At 34.2% G+C, this 23,848-nt stretch overlaps 1 protein-coding gene and 1 non-coding gene across 1 annotated transcript; both read left to right on the plus strand.

Annotated features, from left to right (window-relative positions):
- The window catches only part of LOC110255677 (uncharacterized), a 1,749,062-nt gene that overhangs the window by 1,435,364 nt on the left and 289,850 nt on the right, over positions 1-23,848 (plus strand).
- On the plus strand, positions 23,626-23,732 carry LOC146399467 (U6 spliceosomal RNA). Its single transcript, XR_014818483.1, has one exon. It is a non-coding gene; the product is annotated as a U6 spliceosomal RNA (small nuclear RNA).

A 23,848-nucleotide genomic window follows, 5' to 3' on the forward strand; every position in this document is an offset into this window, starting at 1 on the left:
CCATGAGCTGTGGTGTAGGTCGCAGACGCGGCTCAGATCCTGTGTTGCTGTGGCTCTGACTCAACAGAGCTACAGCTCCGATTCAACCCCTAGCCTGGGAACCTCCCATATGCTACGAGAATGGCCCAAGAAATGGCAAAAAGACGAAAAAAAAAAAAAAAAAAAAAGAATAAGAACTATAGGAAAGTTAACATGCAGATATTTAAGACATAACATCTTATATTAACGATAGGTAAATGGGAAAGTAGGGTAATAGGAAATGGTCTAAGGAAAAAATACATCATAAGTATCACATCATCATCACAGCATTATTATCATCATCTTTGAAGCAGCTATTACTTATTGACCATTTATTCTTATTTAAGAATCTTAAGCATGTGTATCCATTATCTCATTGAATCTTAAACTGATTTTATAAAGGGAACTAAGGTCTAGAGAAAAGGATAGCATACTTAAGGCTACCAGTTAAGTGTGTTAGTGGGAAATTGAACCTAGATCTTTTATAATGACTAAGCTCAGTTCATTATGCTATGTAATCTCGATGCAGATAAGATCAGTATTTTTATGGTGGAGCCTTTAGTCATGAAAAGAAGAGGGATGTTTTATTTACAATAAGTCCCCTACATACCATTCCTTCTCTAATTGACATTTTCTGAAACTCCACAGTTAAATACTTCCCTTTAGTTCTTGATTCAGGAGAAAATGTAAATATTATTCACTTATCTGCAAGTAACATTGAGAGGGACTAGCTAATACATTTAGCTAATAGGTTAAATATAGTCTTAGAGTTTAGGGAGCAGAAAAGGGGTGGGCACTGTGGACATGTCAAAAAGGAGGAAACGTTATGAAATCAAGAGGAAAGAAAGGCTGCCTAGGACAGACATCACCTATTTAATAGTACTTCCTGCATAAAAGACATGCATGCAAAACATCTTTTAGGGGGGTGAGGAATATAGGATTGTTCCCTTGCATCCTGAAAACATTCATCTTTGGGGCTAGTGAGTTCACAGCAAGGGTGACCTACACAGTAGGTAGGTAAATTAGCATCCCAGTGGAAGATGGGTACTGGTGCAAAATCAAGGGGACGTATATAGCCGATATTGAGATAGATAAATATTTTTGAACTTGTAGAAAGAGGGTTAATAAAGAGATGTTTTCTAAATTTCAAGTGTGAATTGATCAAATCTTCATCGTGATATTCAGTGAGAATGGAAGAGCACATGTATACATGTAGGCAAGAGGGAGGAGGTCAGATGGGGATGCAGGTGCTGGAGAGAGAAGTAAATCGTTTGTAATATTTTGCTTTTGCTTGAAAGTTTTCTGAAACCATCCACGAAAAAATTCTCTTCATTGGAAAGAAATGAGAGTAAATCATACTTTTTTTGTTAGTTTGCTGTGACACTGCTGATACCAGACATTTTATGTGAGGATGAAAACTGACAGTTTATATAAAGACCAAGATTCATGACATTCAAATTATTAGATTCAGTTAGAAATGATATGTGGAAGAAAAATCTTCGTGTGATTTCCCTCGTACATTGAGTTCAAATTCACCTCTCTATTAGAAGCTCAAATAATACAACTTAAAGCTCTATTTTGTATGTTTTTTCATAGTCTAGATAAAGAAACCCTTGCATACAAATTAAATTTATTATGAATCTATAATAATTTCAAATTTAAAGAACTAACTATTGTAAATATGTCTACTTAAGGAAAGGAACTAAGATTCAGTAGCATTTGGTCAGATATTTTTCTTCCCTGTCTCTCTTATTAGCACTATCCCTTCTTTCTTGACTAAAACAATTATAAAACACACTTTTATACAACTGGTCTACATTTGCATATATAATTTGTAGGATCTCACAACTTAATGTTTATACCAATACCTCCACCAATAAGAATAACTCAGATTGACTTCAGTATTGTTAGGCACTGTGATATCTGCTTTACATTCTTTCTCTCTTGAGCTCTCACAACAATTCTGTAACTGTTACTATTAACATACACCATGTTGGAAATGAGAAAATTAAGAAATGAAATCATATCATAAATAATTTTTTAACAATCAAATGGACTTTGGAAAGATTGGTTCTCTCAAATGAATTGACAGATAGGCCTAAATCACCAGATTCAGCTACATTTCTCTCCATACAGAAAAAATGCAAAACTGCACTTACTTAATGAGACCTTTCATTTTTAAATATTGACATTGTGGTTTAAGGTTAATCATCTATTTTATGTATTCAGAGTAGTTCATAAGGCTGATTTTTAGAGACTATGTAGAGGTCCCAAGATCTTTTGTCAGCAGGTGATTATAAATACTATCTTTAAAATCTAGCTCATGTAGCATATTTCACTCAATTATTTAGCATCCTTAACCAAACCTACAGTCTAATAGATTCTAATAGCTTAATTCAGTACAAATGTTTTAGTTCACTGAAATGCTCCCTTGGATAAAGAATTCTGTCTTTTTTGCATCTGTAACAGAGGTCAAGACTCACTGTATCTTGCTGGCTGTTGGGTGGCAACAGGAGGCCTGTTGAACTTGATATGGTCTTGGGGGGTTGGTGGTGGAGGTGGTGAGGGTTCCATTTTTCAAGGAAGCAGTTTATGAATAAGTCTTGAATAGAGTTCAAGAATACAGTCAGAATGGCCATCATTAATAAATCCACAAATAACAAGTGCTGGAGGGGCTGTCGAGAAAAGGGAACCCTCCTGCACTGCTGGTGGGAATGTAAACTGGTACAGCCACTATGGAGAACAGTTTGGAGATACCTTAGAAATCTATACATAGAACTTCCATATGACCCCACAATCCCACTCTTGGGCATCAATCCAGACAAAGCTCTACTTCAAAGAGACACATGCACCCGCATGTTCATTGCAGCACTATTCACAATAGCCAGGACATGGAAACAATCCAAATGTCCATCGACAGAGGATTGGATTCGGAAGAGGTGGTATATATGGAATACTACTCAGCCATACAAAAGAATGACATAATGCCATTTGCAGCAACATGGATGGAACTAGAGAATCTCATCCTGAGTGAAATGAGCCAGAAAGACAAAGACAAATACCATATGATATCACTTATAACTGGAATCTAATATCCAGCACAACTGAACATCTCCTCAGAAAAGAAAATTATGGACTTGGAGAAGAGACTTGTGGTTGCCTGATGGGAGGGGGAGGGAGTGGGAGGGATCGGGAGCTTGGGCTTATCAGACACAACCTAGAATAGATTTACAAGGAGATCCCGCTGAATAGCATTGAGAACTATGTCTAGATACTCATGTTGCAACAGAAGAAAGGGTGGGGAAAAAAACTGTAATTGCAATGTATACATCTAAGGATAACCTGACCCCCTTGCTGTACAGTGGGAAAATAAAATTAAAAAAAAAAAAAAAGAAGGTGTTAGCCAGGCAAAGAAAGGTAGAAGCATGTTCAGGGTAGTGGGGAAACCCTTTGTTGAGGCTGGAGCACAGGGACAATGGGAAGAGATCTAGGAAGATGCTGGGAAGCAGTGAGAATTGATATCTATAGAGTACTTATTAAGTACCAGGCACTTTGTAAGTACTGTATCAACTCACTTAATCCACACAATAAACTTATCAGGGAGGTGCTATTATTATCCTTATTTTATAGGTAGGAAATGGTGAAAAAAAAATATTGCCCACTGTCATATAGCTAATAAGAGGCAGAAGAAAAAAAAGAAAAAAATATTTTGACAAAAACTTTTAACTAAAGTATGCTTAATTAAATGAATTAGAAAATATAGTTAGTATATCAATTACTCAGTAGATAAGCTAAAATTAAGCAGTGAAAATTCCAGGTATATTTTAGTCTAAAGATTCATTTATCTCAAAAGTAACTACTAAGGCTTCATCCATGTTCTTGGATGGAATGTAAGAGATAGGTGTACTCACTATGAGGTCTTTCCAAATTTCTAGAGATCCCAGAGAAGGTTGTAGAATATTTGAAGTACTCAATAAAATTTTTTTTTCCTTTTTGCCTCTGTCTCTGAATGCACTTATCCTCTTTGAGGACTTATTACAGAAAATAGAAATTATTGATATTTGCCATTTTCAGCAGCATAGATAGACATAAACATTATCATACTGAACAAGCCAGACAGAGAAACACATATATCTTATGATATCATTAATGTGTGGAATCTAAAAAAAAAAAAAATACAACCAAGAATTTAAAATGAACTTAAAAAACAGACATAGACCCACAGAAATAGAAAACAAATGTATGGTTCCCAAAGGGGAATGGGAGAGGGAGGGGTAAATTAGGAGGTTGGAATTACCATATACACACTATTATATATACAATAGGACCTACTCTATAGCACAAGGAACTGTACTCAATATTTTGTAATAAGCTATGTGAGAAAATAATCTGAAAAAGAATATAGATATAAATGAATCACTATGCTGTATGTGTGAAACTAACACGACATTGTAAATCAGTTGCGCTTCAATAAAAAGTGTACCAGGTAAATATTTTATTTATAATTACTATTTAATCTTCAGACTGAGCCAGGAAATAGTACAAAACAGTATTATAATGTCATCTTCACTTTACAAAATTTACCTATTTTGCCATGAGCCAGTGACAGAACAGTGATTCAAGCTCACCAAGCTTTCTTTGATTCTAGGACCTCAACACCTATTTAACGAAGCCTCCCATTTGTGGGGTCATCACAGTTGCTATAGTTGCTCATCCTTCTGATTGCCATTTAGTCCCCTTCAGAATAAGTTTGTGCCATACAAGTAGTGGCTTCCGTGGCATCTCCTTACCGCAGTCTCCCAACAGTTCTATCTAGTGTATCCCTGTAAAAGTCTTGAGGCATTTATTTTACTAAGCAAAAAATGAATTAACCATACCCCCAAAAAAATTGAAACGAAGAGAAATCACTTGGTAGAATGTTCCATTTTCAGATAATTTGCAGCATAGCATTGAGCCTGATACTGTATGTTTCGTTATTTCCATAAATGATGATTCAAAATCTGCAAGCTGTGTATTTTGACAGAATTAATATTTCCCAAACTGACAGGAGCTGTAATGGAAATAATAATAAATGCACCATCTCCAAATATGCTGGCACTGTGTAGTGGAAGAATAGGTGGAATAGAACTATTTCTTGTCACATCCCTTATGAAGAAAAATCCTGACATCTTCAAAATCGTACTCTTATTCTGTATTTTTTAAATATATTAGATCCAAATATATCTAATTTTTTCAGAGGTAGAGAAATTTGGAATGAAGAAAACTTTTTTGAAAAGGGATTGTATTGCTTGCTTAGATTGTGATGGAGAAATAAATGTTAATACCTTAGTACCAAGTAATTCTTTTTGGTTTCTTAAAATTGATTAAGTCTTGGACTAGTCCATAGGAATTTAGGTCAATTAGCTTTGCAAACAGTTTTCTAAAACTATTTGTCCTACACAGCCTTTCAATAGGCTTGTAATTTATCCTTCGTGTTTTAATTTTGTTTCTCCTTTAAGAAAATGAAAAATACAAGAAAATACAAGAAAAATTTGCTTGTAATTTATCCTTCATGTTTTAATTTTGTTTCTCCTTTAAGAAAATGAACATACTGTATAAAATAAATTTTTGTGAAAAGCTAAATGGGGTAAACAAAAACCCTCAAGTTACATTAGTGCATGCACAATCAATCTTTAAATATTTATTCCCTTAATTTTTTTGTGTCTTTTAGGGCCACACCCGTGGCATATGGAAGTTCCCAGGCTAGGGGTCAAATAAGAGCTGTAGCTGCTGGCCTATACCACAGCCACAACAACAGGGGATCTGAGCCACATCTGCGACCTACATCAAAGCTCATGGCAATGCCAGATCCTTAACCCACTGAGCAAGGCCAGGGATGGAACCTGCATCCTCACAGATGCTAGTTAGATTTGTTGCAGCTGAGCCACAGCTGGAATTCCATCCCTTAAGTTTTTTAAAACAATGCTTTAGTTAATATTACTTTGATTCTTACCTAGAGACAAAGTAATTACATTTACATTACATTAGTTTTATATACATGTGTTATATTAGGTAACTGTATAGATTAATTCTAATATGTGTATGTATGTGTGTGTATTTAGAATATTCAAATCTAGGATTAAACTTGGGGAATCATCCTTGTGCTGCTACATTTCTACATCTAAACTAAATATTTTGAAAGAATTGTCCACTTTTCTTGTAAAAGTATTTAGTATTACTTCCTTGTCACATTTTCATCTAGTTTCTTTCCCTGGAACTCTGTTGAATTAGTTATTTTAAACTAATTTCTTATTGGTTGATCTAATTGCCTCATTCTGTTCTTTTTTAAAAATTTTGTATTGATTTACAATGTTTTGTCAATTTCTGCTGTATAGCAAAGTGGACCAGTTATACATATATATACATATATACACATATATATACATAAGTACATATACATACAGTATATATACATATATATATTCTTTTTCTCAAATTATCTTCCATCATGTTCTACCACAAGTGATTAGATACACTTCCCTGTACAGCAGGACCTCATTGCTTTTTCACTCCAAATGAAATATTTACAGCTATTAATGCCAAACTCCCAGTCCATCCCCCTCCCCCTTAGCAACCATAAATTTTTTTTCTATCTCCATGAGTTTGTTTCTTTTCTGTAGAAATGAAAAGATATCCCATGATCATGGATTGGAAAATTAATATCATTAAAATGGACATACTACCCCAGGCAATCAACAGTTTTAATGTGTTTCCCTATAAAATTACCCATGACATCTTTCACAAAACTAGAACAAACAATCCAAAAATTTATATGGAACCATAAAACACACAGAATTACTAAAGCAATCCTGAGGAACAAAATCCAAGCAGGAAGCATAACTCTCCCAGACTTCAGACAATATTACAAAGCTATAGTAATCAAGACAGTGTGGTACTGGTACAAAAACAGACATATAGACCAATGGAACAGAGTAGAGAGCCCAGAAATAAACCCAGATCCTATGGTCAATTAATATTCTACAAAAGAGGCAAGAATATAAAATGGAGAAAAGACAGTCTCTTCAGCAAGAGGTGCTGGGAAAACTGTACAGCTGCATGTAAATCAGTGAAACCAGAACACACTCTCACACCATGCAGAAAAATAAATTCAAAATGGCTTTAAGACTTAAACGTAAGATACCATAAAACTTTATCTTTTTTGAAATCATCCTATCAAGTCCTCTCTTGAAACTGACTTCCAGTAATTTGCACACATCTATAGACTGCCTTTTTTTTTTTTTTTTAGGGCCACACCCATGGTACATTGAAGTTCACAGGCTAGGGGTCAAATCGAAGCTGCAGCTGACAGCCTACTCCACAGCCACAGCATCACAGGATCTGAGCCATGTCTGCAACCTCCACCACAACTCATGGCAACACCAGAACCTTAAACCACTGTGTGAGGCTGGGGTTTGAAACGGCATCTTCATGGATACTAGTCGGGTTTGTTGCCACTAAGCCACAACAGGAACTTCCCACTGAAAATTTATTTTTCTTTTCTTTTCTTTTATTTATTTTTATTTATTTATTTGTTGTCTTTTTGCCCTTTCTAGGGCCACTTCCCATGGCATATGGAGGTTCCCAGTCTAGGGGTCTAATCAGAGCTGTTGCCACTGGCCTATGCCATAGTCACAGCAATGCCAGATCCGAGCTGCGTCTGCAACCTATACCATAGCTCACAGCAATGCTGGATCCTTAACCCACTGAGCAAGGCCAAGGATTGAACCTGCAACCTCATGGTTCCTAGTCAGATTCATTAACCACTGTGCCACAACAGGAACTCCTCCATTGTAAATTTCTTTCCCCCCTTTTTTTTTTTTTCCTTCTTTTCTTAAAATTTTATTCCCTGGTTGCCTTCTCTATACTGCTTCAATGATGCTATTTCCAAGATTTTAATTTTAGACACTTTTAATTTACATGTTTTGGGGGTTTTCAGGTTTTTCACGACTTCAAGAAATATTTGTATGCTACTGATTCTCACATAGCCACACCAAACACCTTCTTATGTTCTTATATACATGTCCATTGCCCTCAGTCTACTTGGGCATTAGCTGAACATCAAAAGAGATATGGCCATTCAGTGCTTCCTACATCACAGAAAATATAGGAAAACTGGAGTTGCTAAAGATAGTGTTGTTCTTATTCTTTTTCTTTCTTTCTTTCTTTCTTTTTATTGGCTACATCCATGGCAGAGGGAAGTTTATGCAACAGGGGCTGAATCTGAGCAGCAGCTGGGACCTACACCGTAGCTGCTGCGGCAACACTGGATGTTGCACATCCCATGCACAGGGCCCGAAATTGACCCCACACTTTTGGATGACTGTATCCAGTGCAGCTGAATTCTTAACCTGGTATACCATAGTGGAAACTCCAAAAGATAATGTTCTTAAATAATACTGCTTCAGTACTTTTAGCATTGGTAATTTTATAAAAGCCTATGACCTTGTGCATACATATGCCATGCTACTGGTCTAGGAAGAGGCCTGTGGAAACAAGGCTCCAGAAACTTAAGCTTAATTGGCTTCATCATATATCCACCTCTGTCTCTCTTGTCCTAATCCATGTTCCACATTTCATCCACAATCCACTGCACAAATACATTTTGCTCCCACAATTCAAGTAATGACATGCAAACAATGAAGCACAGCAAACTCTTAAAACTATATTTCAAGCACGTCTTCAAATTTTGTCATAATCCAGACAAAAAAAATCCCCCTTAATTATTAAAATTAAGGGAAGCATTCATGTCACAGCTACAACTTAGCCTCATTGTTGGGCTGAAGTGGTTCACACTGCTTTTTAAATGCTGATTGGGCAATTCTCTTTCTTAAGTCATGTTCAGTGAGGGGTCATGATTAGCAGCCAATATTATTAGTCAAGATATAGTGTTGGAGATCTATCTGTTATATGTATATCTGCATAGCACTGTGTAATCCTATTTGAGAAAACATATAAATTATAAAATTATTAACATGTGAGTTATAATACCAGCTACATTTTGCTTAAGCAAAATACAATTTTCTTGCAACATGTTGATGAACTTCCAGAGCGCATTGTCAGGTACAATTTAATGCAGCTTTCATTTGATATCACCAGATTGTATATTGTCTTTATTCATTTACTTTTTCGGTTTTCCAGATACTGGCTCTTCTATCAGGTAGGCTCTCTCCTTTTCATCTGAAGGTGATTATCAACAGTTGTTAATTTATTTCCAGAGGAAAAGGAGAGCTACATATGAGGATTATTTCTTGGGCTTTGTTCAAGTTTGAATTCATTTAATTCAACTGTACATTATTAAATTTCGCTAGACTTGAGGTTGGTATTTCACTGATTAGGTTATATCTGAATCCTATTGCCTACAGCTTCCATCAGAAGATAGACCTTTTAGAAAGAAATGGTTTCCAAATGAAGAAATGTAACTACCTTGCATGTAATAATCATATTCATGTAGTTCCTCCTTCTGAGAGTCCGGTAATAAAAAATAAATTTAACAAAATTAGAAACAAGTACTAAGCAAAGAACTAAACAAATTGATGTTACAGAAGTGGCAATTGAGAAATAAAAGGAAAGATAAAACAGAACTGATCATCTCAAAATCAAGACCATTCTGGGATACTTCATATACTGCATTGTACAGTAGCTCTGTTAAGCTAACTTTCTGGCAAGCAAATAGTCAAGTACAAGTGACTTCTGACACATACATATAAAATGTGGTGAGAGTTTAGATACAAGTGTATCATCTAAGATTTATTGTTATCTCTGCTTCAGTTCCACACTATTAAGACTTTATTTGGTGCGACTTTGACATCTCCGTCATATGTAATGTGAAATAATTTTGCTTGCTAATATTAGAAGTCATGTAGACACTGCTACCCAGAAGGAAAAAAATCAGTAAAAGTACATAATGTCATTTGAGTTATCTTAAATTGCATAGTCCTCTACCTAGATTTGAGGTTAGGGAAATGGCTGAGACATTCAGTTTCATCAATCTGCATTACAATGAGGTGAAGAATAAAGAGAAGAGTCAGGTTTAAGATACATTGAGAAATCATTCCCAATTGTAATTTTATTGTGAGTTATAGATGTGATAAAATTCATTGTTCAAGTTTTAAAATGTCAAAGAGAGCTTTATAGTGTTTTGGACTATGAGGTCAGTAAAAATTTCTTCTACAAAATGGCCTCACACTCCCACATTTGTATTGTATGTTGCATGTCATTTGAAGATGAATCTATTTAAATGCAAATGCACAATCACAAAGCAGTGAAACCAAATTATATGCAAACAAAGCTAGTTGAAGAAATTGAGTAGTTAAGCATTTTCAATCAAATTTAAAGGCAGATTTGTTTCCTTTCAAAAACACTACTTAGCAAAGTTTAAACATGCCTTTTCCAGATTTGTTATTGCTTTATACCATCTCATATGCCTATAGCAATATAGCTATATTTTGAACAAATTCTCATGTTTTTGTAAAGTTTGTATTCCAGATTCATTCTCCAACAGAAGAAAGAATTAACTCCCATAATTTTTAAGTGATGCTAAATGATAAACAAGGAATTTGGGAAATGAAAACATAGGCTGATCAACATATATAGATATGTCAATTTACAGGGAAGTGCATTATTTTGCCCAATGGTATAGTACATTAAATGAGATAAAAGTCATGTCACTGAAGGAAAATTAAGGGCAAGACCAATATTTAGAATTATGAAGAGATAAAGCTATGGTATAAAAAAGGAGCTCTACCATTGTAAATAATTGAAATAAACATGATCTAAAGCATTATTAATAAGAATACCATTATTGTCTTTGAGCCAACAAAGTTAGGGAATATATTGGACAAAGTCATGATGGTCTTAAAGAAAATAATATTGATTAGCTAGGTAGAGACTAGCTGTCTGTGAATTAAAATATACTACTTAAATATTTATAGGTAATTGAATATAAAATGGTAATAATAATAGTGATGACTACTAATATTTATATGAAATATGTGCAACTAGGAAATTTGTAGGAAATCTATAACTATGAATTCCTTAGTTGTGGGGCTATTCAGGCTAATTATTTTACCTTGAATGAGTTTGACATTTGCTATCTTTCAAGGAATCTGTCCTTTTCAACTAAGCTGTAGAACATTCTGCCACAAAGTACATTTTAAGACTATTTTAATATACTTTTATGGCCTATGGGAACTGTTACAGTGGCTCCTCATTTATTTTGGATACTAATAATTTGTGTCTCCTCTCTCTTTTTTAAATACTGTTTTCTTGACATTTTCAAAATACTAGCTTGTGTTTTCCTTTATTTTCTTTATTGTAGATATATTTTCAATTTCATATAATTATGGTCTTTTTTTTCTTTTAATGATTTTTTTTCCATTATAGTTGGTTTTACAATGTTTTCTCAATTTCTACTGTACAGCAAAATGACCCATTCACACACACACACACACACACACACACACACATATATACATACATATTTCTTTTTCTCACATTATCCTATATAATGTTCCATCACAAGAGACTAGATAGAGCTCCCTCTGCTATACAGCAGGATCTCATTGCTTACTCACTCCAAATGCAATGGTTTGTATCTATTAACCTCAGACTCCCAGTCCATCCCACTCCCTCCCCTCTCCCTTAGCAACCACAAGTCTGTTCTCTAATTTCATGAGTTTCTTTTCTGTAGAAAGGTTCATTTGTACCATAGATTAGATTCCAGATATGTGATATTGTATGGTTTTGTCTTTCTCTTTCCTTTTTTTTTTTTTTTTTTTTTTTTTTGTCTTTTGTCTTTGTCTTTTTATGGCTGCACCTGTGACATATGGAGGTTCCCAGGCTAGGGGTCTAATCAGAGTTACAGCTACCAGCCTATGCCACAGCCACAGCAATGCCAGATCTGAGCTGTCCTGTGACCTACACCACAGATCACAGAAATGCTGGATCCTTAACGCACTGAGAAGGTCAGGGATCAAACCCAAACCTCATGGTTACTAGTCAGATTTATTTCCACTGTGCCATGATGGGAACTCCTGTCTTTCTCTTTCTGACTTACTTCACTTGGTCTGAGAGTCTCTATTTCTATCCATGTTGCTGAAAATGCATTGTTTTGTTCTTTTCATGACTGAGTAGTGTTCCACTGTGTGTATATATCACACATTCTTAACCCATACATCTGTTGATGGACATTTAGGTTGTTTCCATGTCTTAGCTGTTGTGAATTGTGCTGCAATGAACATATGGGTGCATGTATCTTTTTCAATGAACGTTTTGTTTGGATATATGCCCAAGAGTGGGAATGCTGGGTCATATGGTAGTTCTATATTTAGTTTTCTGAGGTACCTCCATACTGTTTTCCATAGTGCTTGTACCAACTTACATTCTCCCCAAAAGTGTAAGAGGGTATATTTCTTATATCATTTTTAGTGGTGGGGTTTATTTTTTATTTATTTTGTTTGGTTTTTGTTCTTTTAATTTTTTTTACGCAGAATATATTCGAGACTGTCTAATAAAATGTTTAATAGGGTAAATTTCCTTCTGATCAATGTTTAATCCCTATTCCATAAATACTGATATGTTGTGTTTTTATTCTATTTAGTTAATAAGATTTCTCATATATTAACTTGTGATTTCTTTTTGTGATTTCTTCTTTGATCAATGACTTATTCAGAAGTCTGTTGATTAATTTCCAAATATTTAGCAATTTCTAAAATAACTTTCTGTTATAGATATTTTCAATTTAATTTCATATAGTCAAATGATATGTATCATTTCATTCCTTTAAATGTAGAAATAGATCATGGCCCAGAATATGACCTATTTTGCTAGAGTTCCATGAGCATTTGAAAATAATGTATATTCTGTTGTTTGGTAGACTGTTTTAAAATGTCAGGTTATGATTGTTAATACGTTGTTCAGGATTTCTTTTTGTTTTTCTTTTTTTTAAAGTATAGTTGACTTACAGTGTTGTACCAACTTCTCTGTTGGTACATAAGAATGTATACACACACACACACACGCACACACACACTCTCACATTCTTGTTCCCATATTATCTTTCATCATGGTCTATCCCAAGAGATTGGATATTGTCCTCTGTGCTATACAGTGGTATTTCATTGCTTATCCATTTTAAACATAATTGTTTGCATCTATTAACCCCAAACCCCCAGTTCATCTCACTCCTCTCCCCTTACCTGTTCATGTTTTCTGTACTGTTATTTCTACTAATTCTCTCTATTCCTGAAATATGCTTGTTAAAATATGTCTATAATTAATGATTTGCCTATTTCTCCTTTAGATTATCATTTTTGCATCATTTCTTTTAAAATACAAAAATTAGTTTCACACTCATGTGTAATTTTTATTAATAGCAAATACTTGGGGAAAACATAAATAGGAAAATAAACCATACAGATAAATATCCCATATGTACTTAGGCAAACTATCCTTAACAACATTTTAGCAAATCGAATTGGACAATATATAATAACCCTAATATTTCATAGCCAAGTTGGATGTATCTCAGGGGTGAAAGGCTAACATAAAAATTAATGTTTGGAGTTCCCGTCATGGCTCAGTGGTTAACGAATCCATCTAGGAACCATGAGGTTGCAGGTTCCATCCCTGGCCTCACTCAGTGGGTTAAGGATCTGGCATTGCTGTGAGCTGTGGTGTAGGTCACAGATGCGGCTTGATCCCACATTGCTGTGGTTCTGGCTTAGGCCCGTGGCTACAGCTCTGACCCCTAGCCTGGTAACCTCCATATGCCACGGGTGCGGCCCTAGAAAAGCCAAAATAAAAAAATAATAATAATTAATGTTGTTAATTATATTATTTTTTCTACAAAACTAAATAATTATACTATTATCTCGCTAAATAGAGAAAAAGTATTGACACAGTTAAATCTCTTTAAATTATTCAACACTTTCAACAAACTGTGAATGAAAGGAACAACTTAATCAGATAAAGGACAGTTACAAAGTATCTACTACTCTTATTATACTCAGTGATGGTACACTGAACGTTTTAAGCATAATCTCAAAAAAAAGCAAGTTTTTCCACTATCACCACTTTTATTCAAGTCAAGACATCTTAGACGAGTAAGGAAAGGGAGTAATTTAAAAGCCATAGAGATTGAAAATTAAAAAGTATTTGTTGCTAGTGTTTTTGTCTCTGAAGGTAAACCTAAGGAATGTGAAAAAGCTACTCAAAGTAATAAATTAGTTTGGCAAGGTTTCAGGATACAGGTAAATTAAATAACCAATTGTCCTTTTTGCTTTAAATAGCAATGAAAGAGTGGGAAATTAAGAAAACAATAGTATATATAATAGCATCAAATAGATGAAATTTTTGAGGAAATATATATATATAATCTGTACACTAAATACTATAATACAAGGCTGAGAGACATTTAAAAAGACCTAAATAAAGAAATATATTCATGCATCAGAATATTTGATGTTGTTAAGAGGTCAATCCCCCACAAATTAATCTGTGGACTCAGTACAATCCTCACTAAATCCTAGCTGGAATTTTTGTTAAAATTAACAAAATAATCCTGAAATGGATGTAGAAATGCATATGATTTAAACAGCTTTGAAAAAAAAAATAAGACAAACTTGAAGATATACTATTAAACTTTAAGATTTAAAACAAATATATGTATTACATTTATCAAGAGAGTGTGGTATGGATAAAGGGAAGAAAAGAATGGGGTTTAGACAGAACACTCCCCAACATATATAAGAGCTAAAACTATAAAATTCCTGGTATACCTCACAGGAGAAAATTCCTGTGGCACTTCTTAGGCAATGTTTTTTTTCAGATAAAACACACAAAAATCATGAACATAAAAGAAAAAATAACTTCTATAAGAAGACACTGTTAAGAACAAAAACACAAAGACACACCATATCCTTGGAAAAAAAAATGTTTAAAATAAACATTTATCTAATGAAAAATTTATCTCCTGTGTATTTAAAAAACATTATAACTCAATAATAAGAAAACAGCCCTGTAAAGTGGGCATATGGATGGATTATATAAATATTATGGGAGATGAAAGAAGTCAGGTACAAAATAAAACTGGAGTTCCCGTCGTGACTCAGAAGTAACAAACCCATGAGGATGTGGGTTCGATTCCTGGCCTTGCTCAGTGGGTTAAGCATCTGGCATTGCTTTGAGCTGGGGTGTAGGTCACAGATGTGTCTCAGATGCCACAGTGCTGTGGCTGTGCTGTAGGCTGGCAGCTACAGCTCCGATTAGACCCCTAGACTAGGAACTTCCATATGCCATGGGTGCAGCCCTAAAAATGACAAAAAGAGAGAGAGGCAAGAGAGAGAGAGAAAAACTGTATAATTCTAAAGAAGTCACTAAAATAGCAGGAAGTGGGCATGGAGGAACATTTTAGAGAAATGGAAATGTTTCATATCATGATCACTTGTTAATGATCGCACTGTAGTTACTCAGCTTGTATTTGTTAAAACTTAACAAATTTTGTGCTTAACATTTATTCTGAAAATTAATAAGGGTTTAGAGTGGCTTGGTCAGTCAACTATAGACAGTACACTGGGACTGTATAAAAACATGCAAGTCCAAAGGCAGCTCTTTGTTGCTGAGTAGGAAAAGGAGAAACCCTTGCCTCCACAAAGATTTAGGAATATTTTTATGAATAACAGATATGGACTTTTTATTATTGAACAATTATTGGGTCACCAATAACCAGGAAATTAAATATAAGGAATTAATACATTCTAGTAACAACCACTGAACCCCTGAACCAATAGGCATATCTGGCAGGTATTGATTACCTTTATAAAGTCACCTCTCTGAGAATTTGACCCTTTCCTAGTTTTGAGAAAAGCCCTAATGGGTCTAAGGTCCAATAATAATCCTATTTCTTCTGTCAGTTTCTAGTCTGGTCTTGCCATGTAACCCAGCTATGTCTAATAAGACATAAAGGAGAAGTTCTCTACTCTAAGATAAATGGAAAAATGGAGCCTTATTCTTTAAAGGAGAAGAGTATTTTTTATCTCTGTGACCATTGCTATGTTTGGATGTGATGCTTGGCAATATTGTAGCCATCATGCAAAGAGCAGTAGGGCCGTCAAAAGGATGGCAAGGTGACAAAATGGAAGGACATGGATTGTTGATAACCCCACTGAGCCACTAAATTAATCATTCTGTAAGTTCAAATACTTGGGTTTAATGTTACAACAAATTTATTTACTGGTTAAGCCTCTTTAAAATGGATTGTCTGTTATTGATTAACTAATGCATGCTACCTGATACAGCACCAAAAATAACTATGAGAGAATAACAACATATTAATTTTCCTATAGCACTTTGCAATTGATAAAACACCTTCATATACAGTAATTAACCTCAAAATAAGCGCAAGTATTACTTTTGTAAAACTTGAAAGATATTAATTAGAAATATTAAAGTTAGTAACATCTTCCTTATGGTTCTGAGCAAGGAAAGAAATCAGGGTTCGATGATATAGTTGAGTGGATTTGTTTTCCCCATTCTTATGTTGTACTAATTTTAGTTATTCAGTCGCTGATTTTTTTTTTTTTAGAGCTAATACTTCTGATTTTTTGCATATGATTAGCATGGATTTTAAGATATCTACTAGGGGTTTTTTATATTTGCTTTCTATTCTGCAAAATATGACTGTTGTATAAAAGTAGCATGAAAAACATACAAAAATCAAATATACAAAAAATGAAATAGAAATTCTTTTCTTTCGAAATAGCCATTTCAATAGGATTTTATACGCTGTTCGGTATTCTAACAGTGCTTAAATTTTTTCAGTTTTCCTCCCTTTGGAATTGCCATCAGTGCTAGTTTATGTCATAGACACAAATCACTCATATTATGTTTTAGTCACATTTCAGTTTGATCAAAAACAGTACTTTCCACCCCGAATTTTTTTGCTTCATTTGTCATACTTGGTGCTAAACTAGGTCTCTTTTCCCAAAGCAGACCTACACTCGATGGATAAAAATTTCTATCAGTTATATTATATTTTAAAAATATTCAGTGGACTTTGTAGGCAATTTTAGCAAAAGAGTATAACAGTTTGAGGTCTAATTCAATATTGTTTTGCTATTATAAGTGAATAAATTGACATGGACAAAATTAATAGTGTCTTAATTTTTTACTTTTTTTTTTTTTTTTTTTTTTTTTTTTTTTTTTTTTTTTTTGCCTTTTCGAGGGCCACTCCCGCAGCATATGGAGGTTCCCAGGCTAGGAGTCCAATCGGAGCTGTAGCCACCGGCCTACCACACAGCAACGCCAGATCTGAGCCGCATCTTCGACCTACACCACAGCTCATGGCAACGCAAGATCTTTAACCCACTGAGCGAGGCCAGGGATGAAACCCACAACCTCATGGTTCCTAGTCGGATTTGTTAACCACTGCGCCACGATGGGAACTCCGTAATTTTTTTATTTTATTTTATTTTTGTCTTTTTGGGTCTGCACCTGCAACATATGAAGGTTGCCAGGCTAGGGATCCAGTCCAGTCAGGGCTGTAGCCACCAGCCTATACCACAGCCACAGAAATGCAGGATCCAAGCTGCATCTGCGACCTACACCACAGATGACAGCAATGCCGGATCCTTAACCCATTGAGCAAGGCCAGGGATTGAACCCGCGTCCTTATGGATTCTAGTCGGGTTCATTAACTGCTGAGCCATGAGGGGAACTCCAGTTTTTCAACATGCTTAATAAAAATTTGTGCCATAAGTTTTATATTGTAAACAGCCTTTACTGTGGCTAATCAGATTGGTCATGTGAAAAATTTCTACTCATTCTATGTAGCTGATTTTAGCAGTTTACTTCTATTTCCTAACATTGCTTTATGCTCTGTGCAATTTAGTAAACAAAGCAAAGGCATTTTTATCCAGGGATTCCAGTAATTCTGAAACCAGAGGGACAAGTCCAGGAATACACAAAGAAATTATTTTATATGTCTTAGATAGGTCCTGTTATGCTTTGAGACCCAACTCAATTTCTACAACATTCATGATACCATCCTTAAATGTCAATTTGATAATGTAGTTTTTCTTCAGTGTGACCAAAGAGGAAAAGAATATATCAAATACTGAGATTCCTTGCCAAGAGCCTTTTAATGAGAAGTAGTAGCAACACATCCCAACCAGGAATGATTTTGGAATTAACATGTGGTAAAACTTGTATCCACTCCGTTTGTCTTCTTTCTTTATGTTACTGATTTAATCTTTCACTTGCTTGAGTTTTGCTTACTAGTTTCTTCCTCTAGCAATGAATGTTCATTATCATTTTTGAAACACTCCTTATATAAATCTTATGTTTTTTTCCCTCAAAAGTCACTAATCTAAGCTTTCTAGCATTTAAATAATTCTATTTTCCCTCTGTACTCTGTGCAGGCCCTACCATTAAGATGCGCCATAGATAGAACATATTCTTTAATGATTCCAATTATTGCCTGTATCGTCCAACCCAAACACTTTCAGAATCTTACAAGAGTTGAGTTAACTGAGATTTGGGAATGCATCTAGTTGACCTCTCTTAGATGCATATAATCCTCTACAAGATTAGAAATGTCCTACGTATGGACTCCTAGATTGTAACTTGATGTAATAGTCCTCTATCGGTATAGTGGAATAAACACAGATTTTGAAGTTAATAAAACATAGAGTGTGAAACTTCACCTTGTTGTATAGCCAGGGAAACATGGTTGAGGTATTTCATTTCTTTATGGCTCTTTCCTCACTTATGAAGTAAGAATGACAGCCCTCACATACTTCATCAGCATTAAATGAGCTATTATTTTGAAGAAGCCTAAAGTTCTTTGAAAATAATAAAGTAATAGTTATGCAATGAATAGTTACCACATGGCTTGCTTTAAAAAATTGGGTGTGTGTTGTGTGTGCATGTGTGGGAGAGAGAGAGAGACAGAGAAAGATGAAGACATACAGAGATATCCTCATTTAGAGAATTATGTCTGTAGACATTACTCTTCAGCTTTTACCATATAAAACATTTAATAAGCAGTCCCTTTTTTCAGTAAACATTTGTTTGTTGGATGAAATATCTGAGATTCTGATATTCTGCCAAGTAATTAGGAAATAATAGATATAAATAGCTACAAAGATTTTTCTCTGTTAAGTCTATTTTAGTACTGTTTGAGTCAGATAACTTTGCTGGTCCTCTATAAGGTATTTCGCTTCTAACGTTGGTTGAATATCATAAGCATCTTCCAGAAAAACAAATAATATTGATTTCTGGATCTAGCCAGATTATTACTGCATTGGTCTAAGGAAATTGAAAACTAGTTTTTAGATAGATTCTAAGTAACAATTATTGGTTTCCAGTAATTAGGCATTAAAAAAAAAAAAACTAAGAATGCAGAACAATGTTAGAGATGTGCTAGATCAATGCTATAAATAGATTTGTCATTTAAAATTTCTGAATATTGAAGAATTTTTTCCATTAGGGTTTGAGGAGAAACAATTCTCAAACACTTTCCATGGCTACAGTCTTAGAAACATACTTTTCTCCAGCTACTCTATCATTTGTCACGTGCTCCAACATCAGGTTTTTTGATATCTGTAGCCCTTAGTCCTTGTAATATAACTGTCAACATGCATGTCAATTAATGCCAATTGGGATGTGAACACCTATTCACTAGGAACTGGACTGAAACCACCAACTAATTTCACATAGGCCATTGAACAGTAATGACTTTCCATCACTTACAACCAGAGCTACTTTCAAACCAGTGACCCAGAAATGAAAGGCTCTGAATCCCATTATCATTTCTCTGGAAAACATTGTTCCCTTGAGATCCTTTACTTCTAAACCGTTCTAAAAGACTTTATTGTCTTTAACAGGTGTATTAGTGAGGCAGAAAAGTCAGAATTTTATTTAAAATTATTTTTAAAACCTTTAAAATGCAATAGCCTAAATTTCTATGGATGAAGATAGAACTAATTAAAAAGTAGAATTTACTACGACATGTAAGAGACAGCAGTACTGTCAACCTTAATTCTTAACTTCCTCTTTCTAATAGGACTCTTTGAATGAAATCCACTTAAAATAATTAGAAGATGTGATATTATAAAATGGGCTTGATCATAAGGAAGTAATTAATAGCTACTTCTAATGATTGTGTATACTTATGTATTTTTATATATATGAGACTGCATTTTTAAATTTTTTTTCTTGTGGTGAGCACTTTTAAGATCTAAATGCATGCATTTTATTTTTGCATTTCCTATGACTTAGAAAAGACATAAATTTACAGTGAATTCTAGTCTGCTCAGGAACAGAAAAAAAAAAAAAAAACCTAAGTTGCAGAGTATATTTGGAATTATTATTACACTATTTCTGATTTCATAAGATTTATTGATGAATTATATCTGGTTTTATCCTAAAGTTTATTTGAAAGGTGTACTAATTTTAAACCAACGTGACAGTAATAAATATTTCTATGAGTATATGATCTAAGTCCCTCTACTCATTAATTCTATGGCTAAAATTAATTAATTGAGTCTTATGAGTTCCTATTTTCCTAATAATAAGTTAATATTTAAATCAATTAAATGTCAGATTGATAAAATATTTGCTGTAATTTATTGGTAAAATCCTGGGCTTTGGCGTCATTGAAATATGGATTAGAATTCTGGCTCAACTTTCTGCTAGCTGTATTAGATGAAAAAAAATCTTACTTAATTTGTCTAAATCTCAGCTTTCTTATCTGAAAAAATGGAAAGTATCTATCTCTCCAAATTTTATATGGATTAGAAATAATATATGTGAGTCTGACAGACTGTAAGTAGTCAATAAGTCACAGCGAATATTGCAAAGTGGACAGATGACTTTGGGAAATAAAATCTAATTTTGTGATAGCTATCTTGAAGCATTAGTTGGAGTAATGTTTTTTGACTCTCAATAGGAATGTGTTAGCTTTAGCTTTAAGTAACAGGGTATTACTAAAATAGTTGCATTATCATTTTCACAAAGGAGGTAAATCTAGTGGCTCAACAATGTTGAGAAATAGAGCCTCTTGCTTGCCATTTCCAGTTCCCCGGCTCAGTCACCATGGAAGCCACAGGCTTCACACCCTTTGTCAAGACTGTCCCAACAATGGAATACTACTCAGCCATAAAAAAGAACAAAATAATGCCATCTGCAGCAACATGGATAGAAATAGAGACTCTCGGACTAAGTGAAGTAACTCAGAAAGAGAAAGACAAATACCATATGGATCACTTATATCTGGAATCTAATATACAGCACAAATATACCTTTCCACAGAGAAGAAACTTATAGACTTTGAAAACAGACTTGTGGTTGCCAAGGGGGAGGGGGAAGGAGTGAGGTGAACTGAGAATCTGGGGTTAATAGATGCAAACGATTGCCTTTGGAATGGACTAGCAATGAGATCATGCTGTGTAGCACTAGGAACTATATCTAGTCACTTATGATGGAGCATAATGGAGCATAATGTGAGACAAAGAATGTATATTTGTAGGTGTGACTGGGTCACTTTGCTGTACCGTGGATAATTGACAGACCACTGTAACCAACTACAATGGAAAAAATAAAAACCATTAAAAAAAAAAAAAAAAAGAATATCCCAGCAGGAAGGATGGGTGAGGGCTGTGGCAAAAATTTAACCATGTCAAAGTGTGGTTACGTTAAAGAGGAAGAAGGGATGATGGCTCTTGGATTGGTAACCATGATGTTCCCTTTTCTCCCATAATACAGTTTTTCTCTCCTTTCAAAAGGTCTCAGAGTTTACAGTTATAGATATATTGTGTGATTGTTCAGTTATTTTATGTTTTTTTTCCCAATGGACACTTAGATTTCACAGAAGGAACTGTTTTCTGTTGAATCTCCTTTGCTTGAGTGTCTACCATAGTTCAACAAATACTGGCTGAATCAATGCATACATGAGTGAAATTTCTGTAAAAATACTGAAGCCTGTATTTTATTGATTTGTCATAACTTAGTGATGCCAGTTATGACAGATTACTATTTTTGGGGGTACAAATATATGGATTATCTTCCTGTTTTTGGTAGTTTTCTTTCTTATGTCTCACCTTCATTTCTAGTCTAATGTCACACTAAATGTTTTACAGTTTCTGACAAGAATAGCTATATCAACCATTGCCATTCCATTATTCTTTTTTTTCATAGTATAATGTTCCTGATCTGGAGGAGCAAAAAGAAGAATAGGGAGGTAGATTAGTTTGATTGCAGTTCTAATCTAATAGCCAGGGTTTGTTAAATTCTTATTTTTACACATTATAGCACACTTAGTACTTTTTTTAATTGTTGAGGTGAATATTTATAATACTCCCGTAATACATTCATTGGTTCATATTGATGACCTGAAAACTTACAAGAGAACAAGGCAATTAATTGTGTTAAAAATGCATAGAATTCTTTTTTTATTTTCCAATTTTTTACCTTCATAATATTTTGCTGTCATTGTCAGCTATGTTTTTCTTTTAATGGTTTTATTGTCACAATATGACAAATACTCCATCCTGAAATAAGCTGTAACAAATTGCATGACTAGAATTAACTTTACTTAATAGAAGTAGTAACATGATATCTACATGTATGTGTTGTTATGAAGAAACACCTTGTATGGATCAATGTTTTTGCTGAAGACAGCTGGAAAATATAGTTGAAATGTATATATACACAAAAACAAATTTTTGTTTGAAAGTAGCAGGAAACTTCTGAATCAAAATGTCAGAAAGAAGGAATATTCACTGAAGTATGGCCAGCATTCCATGTGTCACATTGACCCTACTGTAAATTTGCTATTTTCTTAAGGAGCATAGGATTTATATACATAAACTATAGAGAATATGACTATGAAGAGATAGAAACACCAGTAGTTTTTTTTGGAAACTCAAAGGGATTAGAAGGCAAAAATTGAAATTTCAGCTTACAGTGTTCTTGGAGGCCTAAGAAAGCTGAGATCAAGAAGAGAGCACCAAAAACCAGACACAAGTTCATGCTTTATTTTCATTATTTTGAGTCTTTATAATTTAAGTCATTACACATAGAAGTAATTTTGTTTTGTAGTATATTACTCTTTCAGTAAATTTTTTTGGGGGAAATATGTGAGTGGGGAATGGGAGGTACAAATTATTGGGTGTAAGATAGGCTCAAGGATGTACAATACCACAGAGGGAATATAGCCAATATTTCGTAATAACCATAAATGGAAAAACTTAAAACTTATTCAAAATTAAAAAAATAAACTCTTATAAAGCACTTATTATATGTTCATGACAATTAAATGACCCATTCAGTCAGGAGATGTGTTGCGTACTTGCCTTTACAGAATGTACAGTTTACACGACAAGGCTGCAACTTATTTATTTGTTCAGCAGCTACTTCTCAAGTATCTCTTGTGCTCCAGGAAATGTCCAGATATAGATGCCTGCAGTAAACAAAAAAATTCCCTTATTTCATGATACTTTGTATTGATTGGTGAAGACAACAGCATCAAAAAAATACATATATTTTTAAAATCAAGAAAAGACTACTATTGTGTTAGCTTCGGCAGCACATATACTAAAATTAGAATAGCATAAAGAAGATTAGCATGGACCCGGTACAAAGATGACATGAAAATTAATGAAGATTTCCATATTTTTTCAGAAACAAACTCAAAGATTTCAAAACCAAATGGTTACCACAGGTGAAACCATTGCGGGGAGGGAGGGGCTAGGAGGTGGGAATAACATAAACACACTACTGTATAAAACAGGTG

The sequence above is a fragment of the Sus scrofa genome, chromosome 10 (assembly GCF_054392235.1).
Source record: "Sus scrofa isolate SSC_HxYL_T2T_F1_AM1 chromosome 10, Sscrofa_HxYL_maternal_Yorkshire_Landrace_v2.0, whole genome shotgun sequence".
NCBI classification, from domain to species: domain Eukaryota; kingdom Metazoa; phylum Chordata; class Mammalia; order Artiodactyla; family Suidae; genus Sus; species Sus scrofa.